The sequence below is a fragment of the Protopterus annectens genome, chromosome 3.part1, assembly GCF_019279795.1.
Source record: "Protopterus annectens isolate FY-2018-M chromosome 3.part1, PAN1.0, whole genome shotgun sequence".
NCBI classification, from domain to species: domain Eukaryota; kingdom Metazoa; phylum Chordata; order Ceratodontiformes; family Protopteridae; genus Protopterus; species Protopterus annectens.
Window position 1 is genome coordinate 1436706050 of NC_056732.1, and position 27768 is coordinate 1436733817.

Here is a 27768-nt window from a genome sequence, read left to right on the forward strand (position 1 = left end):
AATTATTTTTGTAGGTGGAAGTATTATTGATTGTATTAAGTATAAAATCTTGGGGAATATTATCATTTTAATAATTGTAAGTCTCTCCTCCATAGTAAAAAACATATTATTCCAGGTATTAAAAATATTTTGTATATTAAGAAAACAGGTATTATAATTATTATATATAATAGATTTAATATCTTTAGATAGTATTATACCTAAATAAGTTATATGACCTGAATTGGGTACATATTTAGTAAAATCACTAATGAGAATATTTTTTCGTGTATATAATGTACCCATTTCCTCACTGTAGTGTGATCTTGGAGTTGGTATATATAATTTGCAGGAGGTGTGTGGGGCACAGCCCATGACATGGGTGGTGCAGGGGGGCTTGCCCCCTGCAAAACTGTAATTAAATGTGCCATTGACTTGACAGTCTAACGGTAAGTTACGTTGCTTAGCTTGGGTGACTGATGTCACCTAATGCTATGTCAAATACATTGAACTACGATTGACGGTTAATTCAGTTTTGCTATTATGTAATATATATATATATATATATATATATATATATATATATATATATATATATATATATATTACCTGGTAGAAAACCCAGTATGTTTTCAGACCTTCCACTGTTAGAATTTAGTTTGTGTTGCATGACAAAAAATAAGTGTGGTGATAGTGGATGTTTTGTTGCTATTGTGAAACTCAGTAAAAAGCTAAACAGCAAAAAGAGATTTACACCACAGAAGCACACATACATTTAAGCCTGCACAAAAAACACAAACACAGTGTATCCATAAATGTGGTATAACCTAATTATTTCATATTTAAACTGATCTAAATCCATTCTGCATAACTTAATGTATGCCATCTGTTTGGCTATTGTTATAATTAGTTTTTTCCATTTTTGTGACCATTCTGATTAGCTTTTTTCACTATTGCGTAGCTATGTGTAGAGCATATCATATGGAATCTGGTTCATCTCTAATAAGTGCTGATGCTAAGTGATTCTGAGAACTTAAATTTTTCCTTGAACAATATGTAAATGTCTTGACTACTCAAAGCCTTCCTTCTACCAGTTAAAACTCCTATGTCTTGTTTATTACTTCCAGGATAATCTCTGTTGTATTAGCTAAGTACATTATATATTCTTTGTATCAGTTTAGACTCCTGCATTTTATTTATTACTTTGAGGATAACATTTGTTGTGTGTACAGTTTAGGTTTACATGCCTGCTGCATTACTCATGCTGAATATTACACTTGTAATCGTCTGTTATGTATATAATTGCTTTTACTTTGTACTGGAGCTTTCCTGCTTTCACAATTCTGCTGAAAATAGAATTTCCTAGACAGGCATTCTCTTTTAACACATATAATAAAATAAATACATGTTTCTATTATCAAATATGTAGTACATGAAAATGTCAAAAAGACAGCCATAATTTTCCACGATATCAACACTTGGTAGAAAAAGCAACTACATTAAAACAAACCAAAGCACATTCTCTATCAAATCCAGACATATGTTGATTTATTTTAACAACAAATAAATTTTTGCAATAATTATGTTTTAATGGACAATTTGGTCTGGTTTGCTTTAATGGTATATTTGCATTTCCTATGCTGCTTTCATTAGTTATTTGATCAAATTCTGTGCTGAATATTGCCTTTAGTGTGAACATGGCTGATGCTTGTCTTATAATAATAATAATAATAATAATAATGATGATGATGATAACAACTATAATCTCACTGATGTAATAGTACTAGATGAGATGGTACTAGGTAAACTGGCATATTATCTAGCATTTAACTGTTGACTCATTTCAAAATGTCAGCAGTTCAGCAAGTTATATACTCCCTTTCGATGTTGGAAGGTAATTAAGTACTGATCTTTCTCTGCAAATAAAGCATCTGTATACTTGTACTGATATTGCAGCTGAAAATGAAGGAGTGCCATGCTCTTAGGCTGCAATGCTCTGCATAAAATGTTGAACCATGGTAGAGCATGTTATTGTTCTTATTTATCTAGTACCCTGGGCAAATGTCTTAACATGTCCTGTCACTAGTACTGCGAGTCATAAGAGAAAAAACATCCACAGAAAATCAGTGCAGTTACTCAGTTATTAAATAAATGACTAAAGTAAAAAGTATAATGCATACTTTCAACTGCAAAGCATGCACACATTCAGGGTAATTCTACTATTTATTTCCATTGACATAAATTGATTTAATGATATAGTTAGCTTTAAATAAGCAGTATACTACACATTTTATAATTTATGACAAATATGTGTATATGATCCTATTAGACTGCAGTGTCTGTAGCACAGGATTTAATCTATTAAATCATTAAACCATTTTTTTCAGAAGCTTTCTGGCATGCTTTGCTCTTCCACACCTGCTTGATTGTGGAAAAATAGGAATATGACAGGCACAAGGGAATCATTTCACAGAAGTTAGGAAGTACAGGTCTAAGAAACAACAGATGAGTTGGCCTCATTTTATTATAATAGCACACATGCAATTTTATTATAATCCCAACAGTTTAACAGTTTCACTTACCAGTGATGGAGGTAGGGACATATTTAAGTTTAATTTAATTGTTAAAGCAGTTGCACTTGTGATTTCTTTAGGATGCATATTCAAGGTAGAAAGAAACGTTACAGACTAAGCTTCTTTCCTCCACACTGTCCTGATCGTTTGCAGTACCTTACATTTTGGAAGTTATTATATGGCACCCTAAATCTTCACACTACAGTAAATAATTATAACTAAATGAAAGGGCATGTCCGCTGTACATAGCAGAATTAAACATTCACAGTGAAAGTCTGAAAGTTGTGCAGCATACAGATTTTGTTTTGTTGTCATGTCTTAGCACTTCACTATGTGCAAATGAGGTGATGGTTGACATTTGAGTGCACCAAAATTTGAATCACTGTGGTAACTGTTTTAGTGTAACCTTATCATGTTATTGATGCCAGTTTCATTTGTCCCTATCACTGTATAAATATAATTGAAATTTCACTGGAAAATTGTACATGGAAAATTTGCACTTCTCATTTTTTTAGTTTAAGTTTTTGTTGGAATTTATAGTTAAGTGCATGCCATTTCACTTCTTAGGTTGCTGTGTAATTAAGTTTTGCTACATTTCCTTTTCCTCCTGCTTGTTTAACCACGGAGTTAGTATATTTAGGTAAGATGACACAGAAGGACATGGGAGGAGAGGCTTGTACCTATGGCAAAAAAACACATTTTCAATTTTAGTCTATTTTTCAGTGAAAACTGCTTTTAGTGCTATTTATTCTATGATAATGGTTTTAGTGAAACCATTTTCAGTGAAATGGGCATGAATCTGCTTGCTTACCCTTATAGTTTTTTAAACCGCTGTTGTATACTATTTGTAGCTATCACAAGCGTTTGCCTTTTTAACATGGGGGCAGCTATTGTAAATCACAGACAAATGTTACCCCTTTACTCTCAGTATACTTCAAGAATCTTTTATCAATAATGTGATTTATGTACTTGCTTCTAGGCCCCACCATCAATAAGCCATGTTTCTGGTTTCTGCAAACATGCCAACTTTTGGAAGCACTTCTTCTCAGGATTATACACGGGCTTCATGATGCTTAGATTCAGTACTTACACTATTTCTTTTTTCATTATTGCAATCACTGTTAGGCTGTTAGCAATTAAATGCAGGGCAGGATTACTGGGGTTGACTTCTGGATGCTACTGTACATAATAGCTCTCTTGGGAAAAATCAGCGGAGGTGGGAAATCCTGGTTCAGTAAGGGTGGAAGAGGTTGCAAATGGAAGCAGAAAGATCAAAACATGCCTTCAGACAGTTAACTCCCCAGTGGCAAGTCAATAATGTTGTGCCTTCTGCACAAAGTTTCATTTTTGGATTATCATAATGTAATTTGTTCCTGTTGTTCCATTTTATTTTTTCCTAGTTAACCACCTTCTTTAAATATATTTTCATACAAAATACTTCTGAATGTTTAAGGAAATAAAATCTTTACTTTGAAGTGTTACTAAAACGAATACGTCTGTTCTGAGTCTACTTCAAAGTATTGAAAGACCACCTCAGCAAAGACAAAATCATAAGGAGGGCATCAGTGAAACTATAAAACAATGTACACCCAGATCTCCCAAACCTGTCTCCGGGAAAAGAACCACTTCACCACCAGAACAAAAAACAAACAAGAAAGCAAGCGAAACCCTCAAAAGTGGGGGGCTTTGCCCCCACACCTCCCATGGGGCGGATGCTTCTTCCCACCCCCTAACTAAACATACTAACTCAGAGACTGCACTACAGTGGGGAAAGGGCAAAGTTCACCATGGTGGATAAGTGGTTCTTTTCCTGGGGTTAGTTTTCGCTGTTCTAGGAGTTCGATGATATCAAGATTCGACGATGTCGTCTTGATTAATCCGTCTTCGATATTCTGCTACTTTGATCTTTTGAAGTAGACCCATCTGTTTCATTAAGACACCTCCTGTAAACTGTAATGATTATATACATGCAATTTCACTCTTGTCTTTCTCAGCATTTGGAAGGAAAGTCACTTTGATTGTTATCCCATCTAATTGTCAGGAGAGAAATACATTTGAATTCTAAATGATTCCCAAAAATCCCTAAAAATGCATTTAATAATCATAGCAATCACTCGGGCTGGAAGGCTGCTGTGCATGCAATACAAAAAAATAAATAAATAAACAATGGAGTGCCACAATTCCACTGCAAAAGTAGGAAAATTCAGGCTTGCTAAGCTCCTTTCAAATATGAGAAAGATGGAAAGGTGCTTAACAAGTTTTGTTAAGCATCCTAAAGAGCTGTTAAGCTCTAGTTTTGTGCTGGCCACACCGTGCCACAGCAAAAACTAAAACAGCATTATAAAGCTGTTAGGTACTTTTCTCTGCTGCACTTTAAAGCAAAAATTGTGGCAGAGGGAAGTTGCTAACAGCTTTTAAAGGCATTAGCTCCTCAGAAAAGCAATTCACTTCTACTTGAAGTCTGTGTGGCAGCTTTAGGTGATTTACAGCATTCAAAGTTGTATTATGTTTTACAATCTTACACTTTTTCTATCTGTAGCCAGTAGTACACAAATTCATTGTACCACAAAAAATTATGATTAGGTCTCTCTGGTCGTAGATCTTATTATGCATTCTCAACACAGATGTTAACATTCATCTCTTGAGCTTTGCTTTGCTCCTCTATCCAGCTGAATTTTTTATATCCATTTCTCTAATGCATTGTAATTTGATTATAATTAGATACCTGATCATACTCATCTCTATCAGATTTAGCTCTATATTAGCTCTAGATCCAAGAAACATTACATTACACATTACTTTTGTCACAGGGTTGGTATAATGGCTAAGGTTTTTACCTCACAGACAAGAGGTATAGAGTTTGATTCTCACTAAGGGAAATTGGTTAGTTTTCAAATGGCCACAATGGTAGCTAGCCTAGCACTGACGTTCACTAACGCTACCTTCAGCTAACAACAATGTAATTGTTATCCACTAAAATATGTGCCTTTTGACAATCCAGTGCAGAAAAATCACTTTCATGATATTGTTGTATGTATAGTAAAATCCCATATTCCAATATACAAAAAAAAAAAAAAAAAAAAGTCACCAGTCACATAGCTAACCACTGAAATTAAACTAATTATAACACAAAGTGACAAAGTCTGGAGAACATGGACAATACAACAGACTCCATCAGCATTCTAAACATACAGGGCACTTAAAAATAAAGTTAATAACTTTACACACAGTCTAAGGAAAAAAATACCATCATAAATTTCAATCATCTTATTCTATGAACTCCCAAAACTTTTGAAACAATATGAACACATGAATAATTCCATGATAAATATTGTAACAAAACCCAGCAATAAATGAGACATATTATAATATTGCCTAAACAATGAGCTCACATTTCACATAAAGTTTCATCTCCCTATATCAACATCAAAACTATGCCACTTCTGCATGCCTACCACAAATCCTGATCAGATGTTTCCTGAATACATTAAAACTACTGTTAACTCACTATACATCCAATAGATATAATTAGAGCAATCATAGAACAGTATATTCCACAGTTTTGTTAGCAATCACACATCATTCCTATCCCATGCACAGTTTGTGATGGACTTTTTGTTGGGAAGACTAACAGGAAGCAAAAAGAAAGGATTAGGGCACATGTATATGAGATGAAAATGAAGTTAACTATGCCTTGTATAGACACCAGACACTATGTAATATTTTTTTTTTTAATTGTGATTTTTATAACTGATAGGGTAGTGGGGCTTGATAGAGGTGAGAATTTGAGACACTGCTTGAGTTTAAGGAGTTAAGCTGGCAGTTGCAATTAAATGCTGCAACGTTTTTGGGCATCACTGATAGTGTGTCCATTAGTAGTACATTGAAGATGAAAGCAAATGCATTATAGGTTTAATATTAATATGTTTATTTCAGTAAATTTTAATAAGTTTTAATTTTTTTTATTTCTTTTGATATATAGTAACAATAATTAATTATTAGTAGGTAGTGTGTTGTGGTTTTCAAGGGAACTTTTTAATAATTACTTGTTTCACGATGTGATATGAATTGTTGACGCTAGCACTTTAAATGAGCATGTTAATTAATTATACATGAGGGGTGGCTGTGATTGGCTCAGTGATGTTTTTATACTGCAATGCTTGTATTATGTGCATAGCTCTGTGGAAGTCCTATATCAGACGAAAGTGCTTAGTTATTCACATCCTATATTGTAGGTTCATAGGTTCATAGGTAGGTACTAGGCTATCTGCCCAAAGCCATTTATAAGCCTAGCCAGAATGGGTTGACTTTCGGCATCCCCTTAGATTAGTTCCCTGTGCCTCTGTCCAGCAGAGCCACTGAAGTGATCCCCAGGGTAAACTTTCTGTTTCCCATCCACTCGTCAATGTTTCTCTTGAAGAGTGTTAGCAAGGAGCTCTACCTAATGTAGATTGGAATCTTGTTCCAAAGCATGGGAAGTCTATGGGACAGGAATCTATCCCTCCAGCATGTCCTATTTATTGTTGCGGTGAGGTTTAGATCCCTAGAGCATGTGGCTTGAGGGGATAAGGTTTTCTTTAGGTGGAGCATGCCCATCAATTCTGGGTTGGACATGGCCTTGTATGTCAGGCAGAGATCACCTCTGAGTAGGCGGTATGCAACTGAGTACAGCTGGAGTTTCCTCAGTCGAGCTGCATAGGGCATCTGTTTGAGGCCAGTGATCCTCTTGGTGAGGTACTTCTGTGGTCTTTCCAGCTGTTGCAGATGTCTTGTAAGGTACATCTCAAATGGGGCGTTGTACTCTATGATGGGTCTGATGAGTGATGAGTAGAGGGGCACAATGACCTCTTTTGATCTGAATGCGAACCCTTTTGTGATTAGGTGGGCCACATAGAAGGATTTTCTAACCACTTTGGTAATGTAATTATCAAAGAAGGGATTGCTATCTACTTGGGTCCCCAGATCCCTTATTACATTTTCCGTATTTAGGGGACTACCACCTATGTGGTAGTTTGTGGGTACTTTGTTTTTTCCAAAGGGGATGACTATGCCCTTTTTGGCATTTAGCTTGAGGCCATGATTTTGACACCAGGTATCCATCTCAGTGAGACCCTTTTGGAGGATGTCTGTGTCAGCCGGAGAGTCAATTATAGCCCCTAGTTTGCAGTTGTCTGTAAACTTGGTCAGCCATAGTCCTCCTGTGCTTGCCTGTACTTCTGAGAAGTATATGCCTAACAGGAGGGGTCCTAGGACTGAGCCCTGGGGAATGCCACTTGTAACCGGTTTAGAGTTGGAGCTAGCTCCCGCAACTCTCACCATGTGGGTTCTGTCCGTGATCCAGTTGCAACCAATTTTGTGTCATAGGGTTTTATGTTCAGGCTGGTAAGCTTGTCTATAATACCAGAATGGGGAATGGTGTTGAAGGCCTTTGCAAGGTCTAGGTAGGCTGTGTGTACCACCTTTCCCTCATCTATAGCCTTGTTAAGTGTCTCAAAGAAGTCCACCTGATTTAGGAGGCATGATCTGCTCTTAACAAAGCTGAACTGGGTAGGATCCAGTGTTTGGAGGTTCCCATTGTCTCTGTTAATGAGTTCCATGATGATGCGCTCCATAGCCTTGCAGACCAAGCTAGTCAGGCTTATAGGGTGATAGTTCCCAGGGTCTGTTGTGGCTCTACCTTTGTGGAGTGGAATAACCATTGCTGTGCACCACTCTATGGGTATGCAGCCTGTGGAGAGGCTGAGTTTGAACAGTGTGTTTAGGTGAGAGGTTAGTTCATCTTTGAGCTTGTGTAGGACGCAGCCTGGGACACCGTTCGGTCCCATTGATGCTGTGTTTTTGGCTTTGGTGAGGGCAGTTTTAACCTGAGTGTCTGTGATTTCGGGGGCTCTACATTCTTCTGGTATGGTTATGGGCCCTTTTGGGGGTGAGAGGGGGGTGAAGTTTGCACTGAACCTGTCTGCCAGGATGTTGGCGATATCGGTCGGTTCAGTGTATTTTGTGCCATTCTACACTAACTCTGAGCAGATCTAAGCATTGCCACTTAGATTCTTGACATAGCTAAAGAATGCCTTGTGGTTATCTTTGGAGTCCTTGGCAATTTTTCTTTCAAAGTTAGCCTTGGATGATTTTATGAGGGATCATAGTTTCTTGCTGATACTGATCAGGGATGTCTTCCCTTCTTGGGATTTTACTCTTTTCTGTACTAGTTTCCTCTTTCAATTGTATAGCTTGTTTATGGCAGTGTCCACCAGACTGGTTTCCTTTTCTTGGAGGAGTGAGTCTTGGTTTTGCTTGGGATAGCACGATCCATGCATTCTTGTAGGTGCCCGTAGAGTGCAGTAGTAAAGGATTTTGCAGCTTGGACAGCGTTATCCTTTAGCATGGGGGCTTTGAAACTTTCCACCTCGGTCTTAAGTAACATGAAGTTTGCTTTTGAAAAGTTTTTCACGGTGGTTTCCTTGTCCGGGGGTGGGGGCGGAATGTGGATATCCAAAGTGATTTGTTTATGGTCAGATCTAACCAGTGAGGGGATGACCTCCGGTGTGGAACACCGGTCACCCATGTTGGTGATGACCAGGTCCAATATGTTGTCACCTCTGGTAGGAGTGTTGACCAGTTGATCCAGGGCGTTTGAGTTTATAAATTCTATGAAATGTTGGGCAAGGGAGTTAGTACTTGAGTAGTTCTCCCAGTTAATGTTCGGGTAATTGAAATCACCCAATATTAGGGTGTTTGGTAGGACCTTTATGTTTCCCAGTGTTTCCAGAAATGTGGAATGGGGGTCCTGGGACATGGTGGGTGATCTGTAGCAAGCTACAATTTGATTTGCAGTTTTGCCCATTGTTAGTTGCACGTGGATGATCTCTGAAGCATTGTGCTGTGCCACTAACCTGGAGGTGTGGGTATCCTTGATGAATATGGATACGCCCCTGCCTTTTGTACTTCAGTCCGGGTTCTGTGGCAGAAATGTATAGTATGAGTTGTAGCCTGGTAGTGCTGGGGTGCACTTTGGAGCCTTAAAATCAGGTTTCTGTTACTGCACATATATCGATTTTCTCCATACTGAGGAGTGCCTCTAGTGCGTGCATTTTGAAGTTTAGACTTCTGGCATTGAGTAGCATTACCCTCAGTTTTTTGTTATTTGTGCTATTTACGGCAGTGGGTTTGTCTTTGGAGCCTTGCCTAAAAACGACACTATGGGGGTGGCAAGAGCCTTGGCCAGTATTCAAAAGCCTAAGGGTGACAGGAGCAAGCTGTCTCTAGTGAAGCAGCATGTCTTGTCCAGCATGTCATCCCAGGCAGACAGACACTGGATCCCCTTGGAATGACACCAGAAACTTAGCCAATTATTGAAATTGATAATATTTTTCTTTATACCATGGTATCATTCTTGGTGAGGGCAGGATGCTACTCAGGGTCAGGGTCATACCGGCCTGGCTCCGTGATCAGAGAGTTCTTCCATGTCTCTTTTCATGTAGTCCAGGGAGGTACGGCTCAGGTCATTCACACCAACATGGACAATGACAGAGTCGTATTTGTACTTGTTCTGGAGTGACCTGAGTGCTTATGTTATGTGGTGGATCCTGGCATCCAACAGGCAGCTAACAGTAACCTTCTCCTTATTCAGCCTAGTGAGTGGGACGTCAGTGTGCCTGACTATAGAGTCACCTATTACTAGTATGTTGGGTATTTTATTTTGCCTTAAGGGCTGTGATTGTGTGGCACACTGGTTAAGTATGTGTTTCATGGCTTGTGTTGGGGGATGGAGGTTGCTTGGATATCTGCTTTGGAGGTCTCTGTTGCTTTTGCAGATTTTTATTTAGAGTGTCTGAGTATGTTTTCATGTATTTATGTGTGTTTTTGATGGTGCTGGTTTAATGGGTCTATGTGAGACTGGTGGTGTGATGCAAGTATTTACCTTCTCCTCTTGACTGTCTGATTCAGTCTTGGGTTGAGAGAGCTTAGCCTCCAGTTTGGCTGTATAATTGTATCTCTCACATGTATTAGTGTTTGATGGTAGGAGGAGAGGGTTGTCTGTGTACATGAAGCAGTTGTAACATTGCCTCAAAATGCCCAGATTCACCAGTTGGACTGGAGAGTACACCTGAAACTGCCCTTTGGACATGCCTGGATAGGTACAGTGAACTGTTTTACTGAATGGCTGGTAAGGTCGAATTGAGAGCCTTGTCCTTCTGTACAGTATAGGGGATCTAGTGCTAGGGTTTATAAGTGCTTGCTATGAGTTTTGAGCAAGTGCTGGGATGAGAAATGAATGGCTTGAGTGCTTAAGTTGAAAGTTTGTCTAGCTCCAAGGGAAAAATTGAAAGGAAGACTTTGTGGAGCCGGGAATAGTTATACCCAACTAACCGGCACTGCCCAGTGAGCAAAACTGGGCAAATGCAGTTTTTATAGCAGAGAAATGAAAGAGATAGAAATTAGCCCAAAATTGCCAATAAGCTACTAATTTCTGGGCTGAAACCACTCCTCCAGGGACAGATAGGCTGCTCAAAGCTCCCCTCTCTCACAGGTGAACAGAGTAACTTCCTTTTATCCAAGTATAGTATGGGCAAACACAGAGATTTTGTAACACAGCCCTGAATTCAGCATTAACCTGAAAACTGGACTATACTAGCTTAGAAAGGTGGGAAACAAGTGTGTATATATAAATATATATATATATATATATATATATATATATATATATATATATATATATATCAGAAAATAAAGCAGATACAATAAAAAAACACCTTAAATGCACAGAAAAGGATACTTATTATTATATATCTCAGATCAGAGTTGTAGTCAATAACCCTAGTCATAAAGTAGGAAGAAACACAAATACAGTAAAAGCAGATGAATAAAGTGCAATTTTTTATATGTATATAAAACAATAGAAAATGAACAAACTGATTTAAGCAAGTTACCCAATTAACCAGAAAAAAGCTCAAAACTGAGCCCTGTTCCAGAAGTCTTCAATCAGACAAGTTCTAACTGCACGCTCCTGCTACTAGGGTGCAGGGGAACCTTCTCCAAAAAAGATGGCCTGGATCAGTGCTCAGGTTATACAAACAAAGCTAGATTCAGCAGGCCTGAATCTGGTCTATGCTACAGCAACAAGGCGCACCAATTTCAGAAAGAAACAGTTCAAATAAGCAGGCACAGTAAGCCAGTGACCAGAAATTCCCAGCTCAGAAGGGCATAATCCAGCCTCTACTCCCACAAGAGTGCAGACCACAAACCTTCTTAATGTAGAATAACTGGCCTGAAGCCCAAGTGCTTAAACCAGAACTAATACACTTTTAGAGTACTCATTAAATTTATTTTCTGTGTGGATCTTTCAGGTGTTTTTTCATATATTTTTGGTGTTTTTTTTTTGGTGGTGTTATCTTGGATCTTAAAGGTTATGCCAATTCAAATCCTGTCCTCACTGAAAAAAATGCATCAAGAAATAACTCTATAGGCAATTAATCGATAATAGTCTTCTATCTCCAACTCAGCATAGTTTCCTTGGTTGCAGCACTGGATACCATTCTTTTATCCTTCTTAAACACAATAACTACTCATCTAAATGATAATATTTGTACTGTTACAATCCTTCTAAACCACTCAACCTTTTGCACTGTCTTTACTGATCTACTTTGTTGTAGGTCAGCCCAAGCAGACACTGACAACTCAACAAAACAAAAAAAGGCAAGCAGCAATACCAAGCAGTCTGTTTAGTAGTTAAAAATCCGTTTAATGAGTGCTTTCGAAGGAGTCAATGTCCCAACTTCTTCAGACAAAGCAAGACATTAAATTTACATCCTTATATACTTATAAATTAATTTATAAGTATATAAGTATATAAGGATGTAAATTTGATGTTTTGCTTTGTCTGAAGTAGTTGGGGCATTGACTCCTTCGAAAGCGCTCATTAAACGGATTTTTAACTACTAAACGGACTGCTTGGTATTGCTGCTTGCCTTTTTTGTTTTATTTAGTTTGTATCGGTTTGTGGTTCATTGACAACTCAACACATACCTGGTTCAAGAGGTTCATTTGGAAAGATCTCAACCTGTAAAGTAGAAAGATTCCACTCTGCTTTCTTTCTAACTGCTATGATAGTCTCTCTCGAGGTTTCATCCTTCATCCCTTACTGTTTAACACATTTACAAATTATATGCGGAAAATAGTGGAATTCAGATCCATTGTACAATATGCTCATGGCTCTACTGTGATATATTCTTTTAACTCATTTAATAACCTTCTAAAACAAACTCAGCTTCTCTTTATCAAACTAGAAACATGACTCCCTGACTTACAACTAATATTGGACCCACAGAAAACAGTTATGTTGTTTACCAGTAATACACACCACAATACAGCATATTGGATAGTTATTACAGCTAATAATAACACTCTTCTTTTTTTCCTCCATAGCCACAGTTGACTATCAGCTGCTACCAGTATCTCTCCACATTCACTGCGTCTATTGGATCTATCTTACTGTCTGCTGGGCTGAATCCAGCATACATCTTGGGTCAGTGAGGAGATTAAGAATACTGGCACATCACATCACTGCTGTGAACTGTGTCCTAGCTCTCTTCCCCCACTGCAGCATTGTGAGTTCCACAGTTGCTGTCTTCAGGAGGTACATGCATGCTTCCACATATGCACAAGTTCCTGATCAAACGGTATATCTCTTCCAACATGGAGCTTGCTTGGCAGGCTCTTAACACTGCTATTTCAATGAGCCTAGGTTTCCTCCCTTCTTCCACAATGAGAGCGAATGCTGGTTGCTTATTTCTATCTTCCTCCATGAGGCTGTGCTGCTAGTAGTACATAGGACATCTGGAGAGCAATGAGGGTTTTATCTCTGTGTGCCTTGGAGCTGCTAGTAACAACACTGTGCTTGAGCATGCCAGCCAGATAAAGCCACCTGGAGTAGTAATAAATCAAAAACATACACTAGGTTATCATATTAACTTTGCCATCAACAAAATCTATGAAACACTGAGAATTTTATACCAAATGTAGGCCTCCCAAACAATCCAAGCAACTGCTTGCTGTTCAATTCTTTTTACTACCAAGACTGTTTTTATACTGCCCTTGTATTAAGAAATGTTCATAAATCATCTGTAATGAATATTAAAAGATGCTGCACCAAAATTCCTAAATTTGCCTCAAACCTGTCTCATAATGCATTGCTTTTCAATAAACCATCTGTTATGTTCAGCTGAAATCCACACACAACATCTTATATAACACAGGTAAATATCTTACAATTATTAACATCATTATTAAATATATTCCTAAGTCGGAATCCAGATTCCAGGATCCACATAAAATATGTACCACAAAATCCTGCAGTCAGTTTGGTAACTATAAGCAGTGCATACAACAAAGCTATGTAACTCGATCCCCTTGGAAATAATATTTGAAACCCAATTTAAATTATTCCAACAAAAACTAAACAACTATATTTCACGACTAGATAATAAATGTATGCAATAATTCATAACCAAGTTACATGCAATATTAGACTTTTTTTAAAACATTAAAAAAGTTTTTCTAGTGCCTCAGCTAAAGCCTTCATTGTATCTGAACATCAGTGTAAAACCAACATTTAAAAAGGTTACATGATTATGTCATCAGCATAGAATTACTCCGTCAGTCTTGTCCAGTTTACTTCTTGATTTAACCCTTTAGGTTTCAATGGAACATACTTTAAAGTATAAACTGATTCTTTATATTGTAACTGTTTTGTTAAGTTCTAAAAAACATTGCCATTATTTATATTTTCTAGGATGCCCTGTATTAACAAATCTATATAATTCATTTGTAATAAAACTGAAAAGATGCTACATCAAAATTCCTAAATTAACCACAAATTTATCTCATAAAACATGTAATGCAACAGAATAATCTTTTTTCTCATTACCTATCTTTAATATGTTCCTCTAGTCTCACTCTAAATTCCCTTTTAGTTTCACTTGCATAGTATAAACTACAGGAACACCACAAAGCATGACTCACAGTATCTGTATCACAGCTAACTTGTCCTCTACATTTAGATTTCATTCTTTTTATATATTTAACCTGATGAGCATATTTACAAATATTACGTTTACATGAAAAAGTGCCATAAAGCTGAATATCTGACAACTGATAGAAGCTTGACTTTTCATAAAAGTACAATATGCAAGTATCTCATACAAATTTCATCCTGTCCTGTAAGAAATAGCTGGCTTTGTACTTAAATAAGAGTGGTAGATCAAATATCATCATTTAAATGTAGAAAAATACAGTATTCGATCTGCATAAGTCTATAAATACAGTCATATTAAAGCAGGCTTTCACGGTTTGCATACAGTTTCAGTAAATATCAGTGAAAATAACCTTCGGTCAAAAATACTGATAAGAACAGACCCCAGGAATCAATAAACTCCATGTAGGCTTCGTAAAAATCCTACACAGAGTGTACTTACTACTGTGATGGTGCTTATCCCACGGCATCACTGAATGCATATTAATGATGCTGGCACATTTGAGCAAGGTTTTGTGGCTCATGGAAGTGTTGCTGGCAATGAAACCTTGCAAGCAAATGAAGATAGCAGTTCCATGTAAATCAAAGCACCAATGATCTGTGGATTTGCATGCAATGCCACAATGACTACCAGGGCTACACAGATAGCACTGATTCTGCATAACATTTCTCCACAGAGGCCAACATAATGCAAGTATACATGCATAAACAGAAACAGTGTGACATAAAATGTCACATAGACATGTGTTACAATGAAATGCAAACATACCTGTCATTCCCTTTGAGCAAGACCAAAGGCATACATAATGGGGGGACAATGGTCCATAAAATATGTACACGCATGTAATTGTACACTTCCACACCTAGAAAGTTGATAAAATAAATAGGTTGCACTTTAGCATGAACTGTCTGAATAGCATATACATACACCTGGATTCAAACCCAGTACCATCTGGCCCCAAAAAGGAATAGATCAAAGCATTAATAGATGGTGCTACAGTCAGTTAAGTAGCACATGTATTTTATACAATCAATAGTAACTGTCACAGTTTAGCAAGGATTTCCCTTTGTACTCCCCCATTCTTGCTCCCTATATCACCACTGTCCTATCTTCCCCATTTATTTTTTTATAAAGCATTATTGCTTGATGGTGCACATCGCGCACCATCGCTAAGCAATGTTGAATGACACCTGTATATAAATGTATGTCAATGTATCATAGACACCTGTAAAAGTACTAAATGCACCTGGATTAGATCCCAGTGCCATCATGCCCAAACAACAAGGAATATATTACTGCATTAACATGGGCTGCCATAGAGTCAGTTTTGCAGTACATGTATTTCATGCAATCAGTCCTGTCAGTTTAGCAGGTAATTCCTATTTTTCTTCTTCCTGCTTGCTCCCCATATCACCACTATTGTATGTTCCCAGTTTATATCGTCTAAAGAATTATTGTGTGATGGTGCTCCATGTGCACCAATGCGCTGCAACACTATACAAAAGAAGTTAAACATAATAGATACAGCTGTATTCAGACCCAGTATTTCTGCCAGTTGCTATTCAGTCCCTAAAATACACCTGCTACTCAACTGAGTCTGTGGCACCACCTATTAATGCATTGGTCCATTCCTTTTGGGACTAGATGGTACTGAGTTCTAGTACAAGTGTATGTAATACTTTCAAATGCTTTTACATTTTCTCCAGTTAACATCATGCAAATTTGGTGCCTGAAGGTGCGCAATGTTGAGCACCTTGTTTGCGCGATGGTAAGCATTGTGCAAGACTTTCAAACAGTATGTACACTCCCAGTAAATGTGATAACTGTAATTGTCAAGAAAACATCATTTTACATTGGTCTTGATCCATGGTAGGCATGGCAAGTGTGCACGGAGAGGGCGTGAGATTTGGTGCTCAAAGATGGGGGGTCCAGGAGTCCAAAGCGTTTGTTGGACTCCTAGTGAAGGAACATGGGCCCAAGCTATTGCAGAGGGACTATTCTGGCTCAGATTACATGTCAGAGGCATGAGATACTCTTGCCTGGCTGTGACCAGTGGTAACAGTAGACTCCATTACAGCAACCTTTGGAGGAGGAAGAGGGATACACTTGAATGTTGGATCGAGGAATGTAGGACTGGGGACATCCCACAGATGTGTACGTATCAATTACAAAGACTACTTGTAAGAGTTAAAAGCTGATTATAGTCAGGACTGGCATTCATAATAGTATTCTACCTTGTTCTGTTTTTTCCACAGCTGCCACAGAGAGAGAACTGAATGTGAGAACCCATGGGGCTAGGTTGTCCCGGATGAGGGAAGCATGTGGTATGTATGCATCAGAACAGTACTGTTACTGCAGCATTAAAAGTTAAAGACAGCTTTTATTGGTATTTTATACAATTGTATCAAATTGAGCATGCATATCTCAACTTTAAAAGCAAGTATGCATCCGTTAGTCAGTAGTACAAAGCAACAGTTCCATATTCTAAAATAAAAGTGAGCATGCATCTCTCAACTATAAAAGGAAACTATAAAAGGCTTACTCCGTGATGGTATGCATTGCACACCAACAAGAAGCAACACTGAATGACAGCAATATATGTAAATGTATTTAAGAGTATCATAGACACTTGTAAAAGTATGACCTACACCCATATTTGAACCCAGTAACATCTGTCTTCAACAACAACAATGCATGAACACCTGCTGCCACAGTTAATTAGCAGGTGTATTTTAGATGACTCAAAATAATTTGTTAGATTTTAGCAATCCTGCAGGTTGCCTCACTATGGAAATATATAGCTATGCTTTATCACGAAAACAGCATTATCTAATATGTTTTAACTGCTTTTTGCATAACTGTTTCTGTGCATTGGTGAGCAATGTGCACCATTGAGCAATAATGCTTTAAAGAAAAACATGGGGCAGATAGGACAGTGGGGAAATGGGAAGCAAGCAGGGGGAAAACAAAGTGAAAGGAGGGCAGGCATGTGCAGGAGGGAAGTAGGAAAGAACCATAGCTATCATTTTCTTCAACAGTAAAAAATGATCATATGTGTAGAATATTAGCTGAATTTGCACTGTCACCTCCAGTGAGAGGGTTGACCATAACACAATCATGTTGTATAGCCAATTGGGCCAAATCAAGTGTGTCAAGAAGACATGTGTTCAAAATGGTGAGCTATGTAAGGGACATTTTTGGGGGGTGGGTCAGGTGCCCATTTTTTTTTTCTGAGAGAGACAGAGGAATGTTGGGGAAGGAAAGTGGGTATGTCTGGGTCAGATAGGTTGGGTAGGTGAGGAAGCAATCACAGACAGACAGAACATACAAGACAAGACATAGGGATGGTGAAGGACAGAAGAGGTTGGTGAACACCATGGTTGGTTGAGGGTGGGCACATCGAGAACCCATGGACATCAAATTGGATGACAGTGAGAATCTAGTCACCACTGGACTGTCATCACTGTCACCTCACTGTACCAATGGATGCAGTGCCTGACATCTAGATCTCCTTCTCATGTTATTAAGTATGATGATGGAGATCAGTGTCTCCATTCAGCATAGGTGTGCACCAACAGTGTGGCGCTCAATCCTGCACACCAGCCATGGCAGTTCATCACGGGTGATAAAATCACCACCTCTGCCACTGCTCCTGGAGGGAACCAATAGCTTATCCTGCATGGCAGAACTACCTGAGGGGTCAGGTAGTGCAGGGGAAGCAGAGGGGATGCTGCCAAGTTGCATCCCAGATGTGCTGGTTCTCAGTGCTGTAGTGGAGTGGGGGCAGGAGGATCCTGTGAGCCAGGTGTACCACGTTGTGCTGTGGAAAAAAGAAAAAAGAGAAGATAAGGGATGGGGTGAGAGAAAAAAATTTTAATATTAGTAATTGGATATGTGACATACAATGCACTGATACAATTATTTGACTCTATTCTGTTAACTTTACTTTTAAGACTACCAACTCCTAACAACTAACATTTTTACTTTTTGAGACTGCACAGCTCATAACAGATGCACACTATACTACAGATTGCAGCAAGCAATCTTTGAGGTTCGCATATATTGCACATCTGCGTGTTCTAATTATAGAGATTACAGTTTACAGCAGGCCATTTATGCCACTGGTATACAGGTTTGAATTTACTTTAAAATACTGATGTCAAATTAACAGTACTATAGAGCTGGGAAGTGTGGTATGTGAACCCACAACCTCTCACAACTGTCTAATACTATATTGTTGGTTTGGCCTACAGATTAAAGCATGCATAATTTGTTTTTACAGTTGACATATGCCTGCTGACTTTGATATTAGACTATTGAACTGTTGGTTTGTGCATGCATAATTGCTTTTACAGTTGAGATATGCATGCTCACTTTGATACAAGTGTATGATACCCCCCCAAAAGATTCTTAAATGTTTAATGCTACAGTAAGAGCGCTGTTCTGCTGCATACAAACCACATGCTTCTCTCATCTGGGCCAATCTAGCGGCATGTGTTGTCATATTCAGGTCTCTCTCTGTGACAGCTGTGGAAAAAACAGAACAGAGCAGAATACCATTATGAATACCAATCCTGACAATATTCAGCTTTTAACTCTTATAAGTAGTCTCTGTAACTGATATTTATACATCTGTGGGATGTCCCCAGTCCTAAAGTCCTCAATCCAATGTTCGAGGGTATGCCTTTTCCTCCTCTAGAAGTCATTGTAGTGGTGTCTACATTGCTCACCAGTGCTAGGGATACTGGTAGCACTAGTCACAGCCTGGGCAAGACTATCCCATGTCTCTGACTTACACTCTGAGTTGGAATAATCCCTCTGCAATAGGCTGGGTCCATATTCCGTCCTCCTCCAGAAGTCATTGTAGTGGTGTCTACATTGCTCACCAGTGCTGGGGATACTGGTAGCACTAGTCACAGCCTGGGCAAGACTATCCCATGCCTCTGATTTATACTCTGAGTTGGAATAATCCCTCTGCAATAGACTAGGCACATGTTCCTTCACTATGAGTCCAAAAAACTCTTTGGACTCCTGGACACACCTCTTTGGGCATAAAATTTCACTCCCTCAACACAAACACCTGCCATGCCTATGACAGATCAAGACCCATGTAGAATTATGGTTTCCTGCCAAATGTAATTATCACACTTACAGGGAGTGTGCATACTGTTTGGAAATGTTGTGTGATGGTACAGTAATTGACAGTGTGCAATGGTAAGCAGAGTGCAACATTGGCAAGCAATGCAGTGTCATGGTTTTCAGGTGTACTGGCCTTTGTGTATGTGTTTTAGGCAAAAGTGAATGCCATGTCAGTCCACATAGCAGACATACACTACCAGGAATATAGTACACAGTATATTGTCTATTTTTGCCCGTCTGCTTCCTCGGTGGTCTGGGTCCAGTGTTTGTGCTAAGCAGCACATCATGCAAACAGTGCCAAAAGAAAAAAGAAATTTAAATGAAGAAAACTGAGGAAAGGGAAAATAAAATGCTATGCTGTCATACAATCCTAAGATCTGAATATCATGATGTGACCCATGATGTGCACCATATGTTTGGACTGGAAAATTCTGTAAGAGACATGTTAGAAAGTAATCATACACATTGCAGTTTCTTACTTCACAATCCTCAAAAGACCATATGTCAACCTCTGAAATGACTTGACAAACATGGCCATGCCATCAGTACACTTCTAAGTAATGCATACAGATAACAGTGTAAAAGCCTGTGCTTCACATTATTGTTAAATATATTCCAGCATATGCAATATGTAGGTGACAAACTGGAACCACACTTTCTGAGATTAAATACTCCTGTCTACAAATGTCCTGAAGAAAATGTTTCTCTCACTGTTCCAAACATATAGAACTATCTTCAACATCATTATTCCTAGCTACAGGGTTGCCTTTTTATGGCATAAATTATTAATGATTGCAGCTGTGAGTGATTACTGATTTAGAGGAGGAAATCAACACAACACTGCAGGCTGCCTTACTTCCACTGGGTGTGTCAGCTTAGATCTAGAAAGTGTATCTGGAAAGACCACATGCCTTTCTCATCAACATAACACAGAGGCTGCAAACCATGCCATGATGCATGTGGATAGATTAAAAGCCATGTAACTGTAATATGTCTACTATAGGATGAGGTCATATCTACCTGGCCTCAAGACCACTGTCTGCCTATGTCTGGTGGGATTACTGCATATCCAAAACTATCATATAGCTGATGACATCAGCAGAGTCTGTTGAATCCAGAATAAGTGTTCCATATTGCTCTCTGTAATGTCAAGCATGAGCACAAACACACAGTTGACTGCAGTGAGAATAGAATGACTACCTATCTAAGTACACAGACTACAGAACACAGTACTTTACACAAGCACCACAGCAAAACTCTGACTTGGAGTGTGTCAGGCAATGCTTTATAGCTGATAACATTAGCAGTCTCTGGTAAGGAGAATATGGTGGTAATACCGTCCCACATGCTGGTGTAAAAGGCTCTCTGTAATGTCAAGCATGAGCACAAACATACACACACATACACACACACACACACACACACACACACACACACACACACACACACACACACACACACACACACGACTGCAGTGAGAATAGAGCCACTACCTATCAAAGTACACAGACTATACAACACAGTACTTTACGCAAGTGCTACAGCTCCAGTCCAACTTGAAGTGTGTCAAACAACATTTTATAGCTGATTATATCAGCAGTTATAGACAGAATACATGTCCCACATGCTGGTGTAAAATGGTCTCAGCAATGTCAAGCAACATCCTACAGACACACACATACACACCCAGTTGACTGCAGTGAGAATATAACCCCTACCTATTTAAGTACACAGACTACAGAAGACAGTACTTAATGCAAGCACCATGGCACAAGTCTGATTTATGCAGGAGTTCAGGTGAACTTATAGTAGATGACATCAGCAGGCCATGTGGGAGACAACAGGTTGGGAAGGTTGCACGAAATGGATGTGTAGGCTTGTGCAAGTATTAAAACACTGGCAATCCATGCCATTAGAGAAGTAACTGTAGCATTCCACATCTACTCTGCTGACTTGACACACAGTTGACTTCAGTGAGAACAGAGCCCCTATCTATCTAAGTGCACAGACTACAAAACACAGTACTTAATGCAAGTGCCATGGCAGAAGTATGATTTATACATGAGTGCAGGTGAACTTATAGTAGATGACATCAACAGGCCATGTGGGAGACAACAAGTTGGGAGGGCTACATGAAAAGGATGTGTATGCTGGTAGAAGTATCAAAATAGTGGCAATACATGCCATTTGAGAAGTAACTGTAGGATACCAAGTCTACTCTGATGACTAGACACACACAGTCAACTGCAGTTAGAGCAGAACCCCTGCCTACCTAACTGCACAGACTACAGAACACAGTACATAATGCAAGTACCACAGCACAAATCTGATTTATACAAGAGTGCAGGCACACTAATAGTAGATGACATCAGCAGGCCATATGGGGAACAATGGCTTGGAAGGCCTGCATAGGCACATAGCTTCATAGCATCATATGAGGCTACTAGCTGTTTAGAAGCCTAGCTGTGTAACAACACATGTACCCTTACTGAGCATAGTTGGGTGTTTGAGTTTAGCAGAGCAAAGTTTTGATCACCATCAAATGGCCCTATCCATGCAGGAGCACACAACATTATATATTACACTTTGCAGTGTGGTTGATATATGTATGTATGGAAAAAGTACTGAGACCCCAGGGTTGTAGTGTTTGGTGGGGGGGGGGGGGGCACATGGATGCATTGTAAATATATGATTTATAATTAGACTGGACCCTTAGTTTGCAATGTTTCCACGTGTACTTTTATGTCATACAAAGGAAATGGACAATAAACACCAATAATAAGGAATCATATATACAGTTTCATAGTGCAATGAGAAGTGGGTTTGAGTGCTGTTTATCAAAGTGTACACGCAGGCGAGATACATCTGTTTGTGCACAGTTAACTGTACACAAATGTGAGCTACATTGCTAATGTACTTGCAGTTGTGTATGTGTTGCTGGCAAAAGTGAAGGCTGTGCCGGTCCGGATAGCAGGAGTACATTTACAGGACTAACAGTCCCAGAACAGTGTAAAAAATGACAAATAAAGATAAAAACACTGCACCGATGCCATGAAGAGAACATATTACAAAGGTAAAACTAATGGACCTTTGTGGACAAGAATTTACCAACATCTTTATGCCATCAGGAGTGAGAATCTAAGTAATGCCCTTTACAAACATTCCATTTTATGTAGCGATTTTAAAAATGTTGAGTTTGTCATCTTGGAAAATATCGACATTCCAGAAAGAGGAGGAGGAGGCTGGGAGACCTTGGTGGAAAAAAAGGAATTCTTTTGGCAGGTGTTGTTGAATGCTACTGTTTCCCCAGGTTTTAATGACCATACATCCATTAGGCTCATCTTGAAATTAAAGGCTGATTCATTATAATAGAGGCTTTTAATGGCACTATCTATTTTATGCCATTATGTTTTTATTTTTTTTATGTTTTATATATCTTCTATGTCTACTATTTATAGTTTTTACTAAGAACTTTTTTTATGAGCAGTTTTCTAGTATTTAGTGCATTTATATATATATATATATATATATATATATATATATATATATATATATATATATACATTTATATGTTAATTTTTGATTTAATTTTTCAGTGTTTTATAATGTTGATTTAATTTTTAGAATGTTGATGTGTTGATGTACATTTTATTCTCTTATCAAAGTGTACACACAGGCAAGATACATCTGTTTGTGCACAGATAACAGTACACAAATGCAAGCTACATTGCTAATGTACTGGCAGTTGTGTATGTGTTGCTGGTGTAGGGCACCTGCAGGTGTAGCTGAATAGTGTACAGGTTCCATCCTACCTGACTCTGGTGACACCCCTATTTACACCCAACACACTAATGTAGCAAGTAATAACATATTTTATTTTAGATGGAAACTCTAGTCTTAACAAGCAACAGCACAGTAGCAAACAAATTATTTCAGCAGCACAAAGTTTAGCAATAAGACAATATGAGGTATACATACAGTGAGATCACACACCCCCATCACTCAATAAGAGAGGTCTTGACATTCAAATAGGAGCAAAAATTCAATGTCATTGATCAGTAAATATTCTATAATGCAGCAATACTAACAGCAGCTATAATCTTGATCAGTTCTAATCAGACCAAACTGTAAAAACACTCTGTTATACCCTGTTCACTGGCCAGTGACTACTTACAGTCTTAATGTCAGCATGATGGGACCCAAAGTTGGAGCTCATATGAAACCCCGGTATTTGTAATCCACAAGGCATTAAAAGGGAAATCCACACTGAGGAGTGAGTAACATGAGATCCACAGAATAACAGCCAGTACTATTTCAAGATAAAGCTAAACAGTTTCAGTTCAGAAAAGGAAAAGGAAAAACCCTAGGCATACAGTCCCAGACAAAGCTATAGCACAATCCTATGAAAGTATAAAATGGCATCCAAAGCCTCTCACCAATCCGTCGATAGTATTCTGGATGTCAGGCACCGCAGTTCCACTGATGAGAAGTGTAGAGGTCACCCAACAGCCGTCTGGTAAACGAAAATGGCTTCTTTATAATAGGCCCAACAGTATTCCTGTCCTTGCTGATCAAATGCAGATGTGGGACTGCTGGTTCCAGACTTCCCTCCTGATTCCACAGATCACCATCGACCAGGTTTTCAGAGAAGGACAGACATGATCTGCAACTTCACTTCCCTGTCCTAGACACTAATTCGGTCTCCTCTCTTTCACTTTTGTTTCTCTTTCTTATATCAAATGAAAATGAGCTCCACCTTTTTGTGTATCATAAAACTGCAGTCTGTTCACCATACAGTGAAATACAGTGGGAGCTACATTCTCCTCCCACTTGAAAACTTGAGTCCTCCCAAGTCAAAGGTAGATTAGCAGCAATATATATACAAACACTAATGCACCATCAACTGAACAGTATTTCTGCATTCAAAAGGTGCATCCCACCAAGGATGCTCAACATTATGCTTAACTTGGGATGGGGTGTGACCAGTTGAGCAGGAGGCATAGGGATCATGGGCGTAGACTCTCTGATGAGCAGTGGTCACAGGCTTTTGTGTACTATGTCCCAAACTGTCATATGAAAGCCTCTGTGGGGGCCAAATCAATCTCTGAGGCTTTTGTTTGAAAGACACAACTGGGAAATCCTGCTCTGAGGGTTGGTCACTCACATCTCATTCAATGTCCAGTTCCTCAATAGGGATATTGTCTACTTCTAAGACTTCCTCTTGTATAACTTCAGTTTCTTTCTCCATAACTGTACAACTGTCCTCGGCACCATTATCTGAAGTTTGCATAGCAGGACCTCCATCAGCATCAGGCACTGCAAGAGGCACAGAAACATCACTCAGTCTATTGTTGGGGCTGGACTGTTCAAAGTGAGAAGGGAAGAATTCTGGTGCATTTATATTGAGATTGCAGTCCCTGGGGTCTTGAACATCATCATAAAAAAGTCCACTGAAACCCAATTCATCATCACTGTCCTCCTCTCCTTCAGCAGGAGGAATCATAGGCTCTTGAACATTTGGAAGGGTATTTCCTCTCTGCCTTAGTCTTCTGGATCGCCTTGAGTTTGATTTTCTCTGAGCCATTTTGGGTTCCAGATTCATGAGTCTCACTGATTCTGCCAAAGGCATTAAATTGTTGCGGTGCCAGGTTTTGATGGGCTCTTCTTTCCCCCCAGGGCAGACTTGGTAGACAGGGATGTTAGGCAGTTGAGAACAAATTATGTAGATCTCAGATCCCCAATGGTCAGCTAGTTTATGCTTTCCTTGCAGTCCCAAGTTTCTCAAAAGAACTCTGTCCCCTGGTTGCAAGTCATGTATCTTCACTTTCTTGTCATAGTGAGCCTTGTTTCACTGATATCTTTGCCCTGTTGATTGTTCAGACAGCTCATAGGCCTGTCCGATGTTCTTCTTGAGTCTCTCCACATAACTGCCATGAGATCGCAGTGATGTATCATCAGCTGTGACTCCAAACATTAAATCAACAGGAAGACGAGCTTCTCCTCCAATCATTAGGAAGTATGGTGAGAATCCTGTAGCATAATTTTTAGTACTGTTATATGCATGCACCACTGTGGCTACATGTCTACTCCACTGACTCTTCTTCTCAGCAGATAGTATTCCCAACATGTCTAGTAAAGTTCTGTTGAAATGCTTAGGTGAGGATCCCCTTGAGGATGCTAGGGAGTGGTGCAACTTTTCTGAATTCCCAAAAGAATGAGTAGTTCATGGACAAGCTTGTTCTCAATGTCACACCCTTGATCAGAGTGTATCCTTTTTGGCAGGCCATAGTGTACAAAATCTTCTCAACTAGTAGTTTTGCACTGTAATAGCGTTCTGATTGTGAGTTGGAAATGCTTGAGCATATCTGGTGTAATGGTCTGTCACCACCAGCAGATTACTGATCCCGCATTCGTCTGGTTCAATGCCAAGGAAATGTATATAGACCAGTTCCATGGGTCCACTACTCCCCATTTGACCCAATGAGATGGATCTGGTGGGCAGAGTCCTTCTCTGAATGCAGCGAAGACATGTACGACAATAATCTTCAGCATCTTGTTTCATGCATGGCTAGTAGAATCTGTCTCGTGCAAGTCCCAGAGTTCTGTCATAACCAAGATAACCATGTTCATTGTGCAATGACTGAAGTACTACTTCTCAATACTTCTGAGGAAGCAATAATTGCCATTTTTCACTGCCAAGTGCATTAGGAGATCTCCTATATACTAGTCCCTTTTCTATCTGGAGTCTGTCCCATTCTTTAGCCAAAAGTCTTGCCAGTGGATGAATATCTGTCCGAAGCATGTCAACTTGTTTCTTTTCTAAAGCAGCTACCACCAGCTGACCTAAGGGGTCTTGTCTTTCATCTCTCCTGAGATCACTGTTGCACAAAGCTGGTAGGGATGAAACCTGTAAAATGAACAGATTACAGTAAGCTTGGGGTATGCTTTCTGCAGACGGAGCCAACTTCTAGGCCCAACATTCAGTTTGCTGGTAGCAGGTTGCAATCTGGCACATAGCTCTCACTCCTGGTGCTGGAATTTCCACCCATTCATCATTGGGGTGTAAATCTCCATGAGGTCTTCTAGACAGACCATCAGCATCTCCATTTTCATGTCCTGGGTGATATTTTAAGTTAAGGTTGTAGCTGGATAAAGCTGCCATCCATCTGTGGCTAGTAGCATCTTGCTTTGCAGAGGATTGTTGTCAGTCTGAACTTCGAATTCAGCACCATAGAGGTAGTCATGCAGCTTCTCTACTGCAGCCCACTTTAAAGCAAGGAATTCCAACTTGTGTGCAGGATAGTTCCTTTCTGTTGGAGATAAACCTTGAGTGATAAAAGCCACAGGTCTCAGTTTCTTGTCATGCTCCTGGTAAAGGATTCCTCCTAAACTATCTCTGCTAGCATCCGCGTCTAATGTGTATGGCTTTGTTGAATCAGCATATGTCAGCACTGGGGCATGTGTTAGGCAATACTTAAGCTGTTCAAATGCCTCTTCACACTCAAGAGTCCAACTACTCTCGATGAATTCTTTAGAGCTTCTCGGTCCCTTAGGCTTCTTTAGAAGGGTGTTTTCATGTGTTTCATCTACTTCCTCATCATTTCAGAGCAATTGTCTGAGTGGACTTGCTATCTTTGAAAATCCTTCCACAAACCTTCTATAGTAACTGCAGAACCCAAGGAAAGATCACAGTTCTGTGATGGTTCTGGGTCTGGACCAAGATGTCACAGCTTCAACTTTGCTGGGATTGGTGGATATTCCATTTGCAGACACTACACATGGCCCACATAGGTCACTGAAGATTGGAACAATTTGCATTTGTCCAGTGACAACTTCAGTCCTTCCTTCTCAATTCTGTCCAATACTTTTATCAGTCTTTCTTAGGGTCTTCCCAAAGAAAATGATGTCATCAAGGTAGACTAAGACTTCCAGGAGATGCATGTCTCCAACTGTTCTTTCCATGATTCTCTGGAAAGTTGCCAGTGCATTCGATAAATTTTGAAGTAGGTGATCAAACTTGAAAAATCTCAAAGGAGTGATGAAGG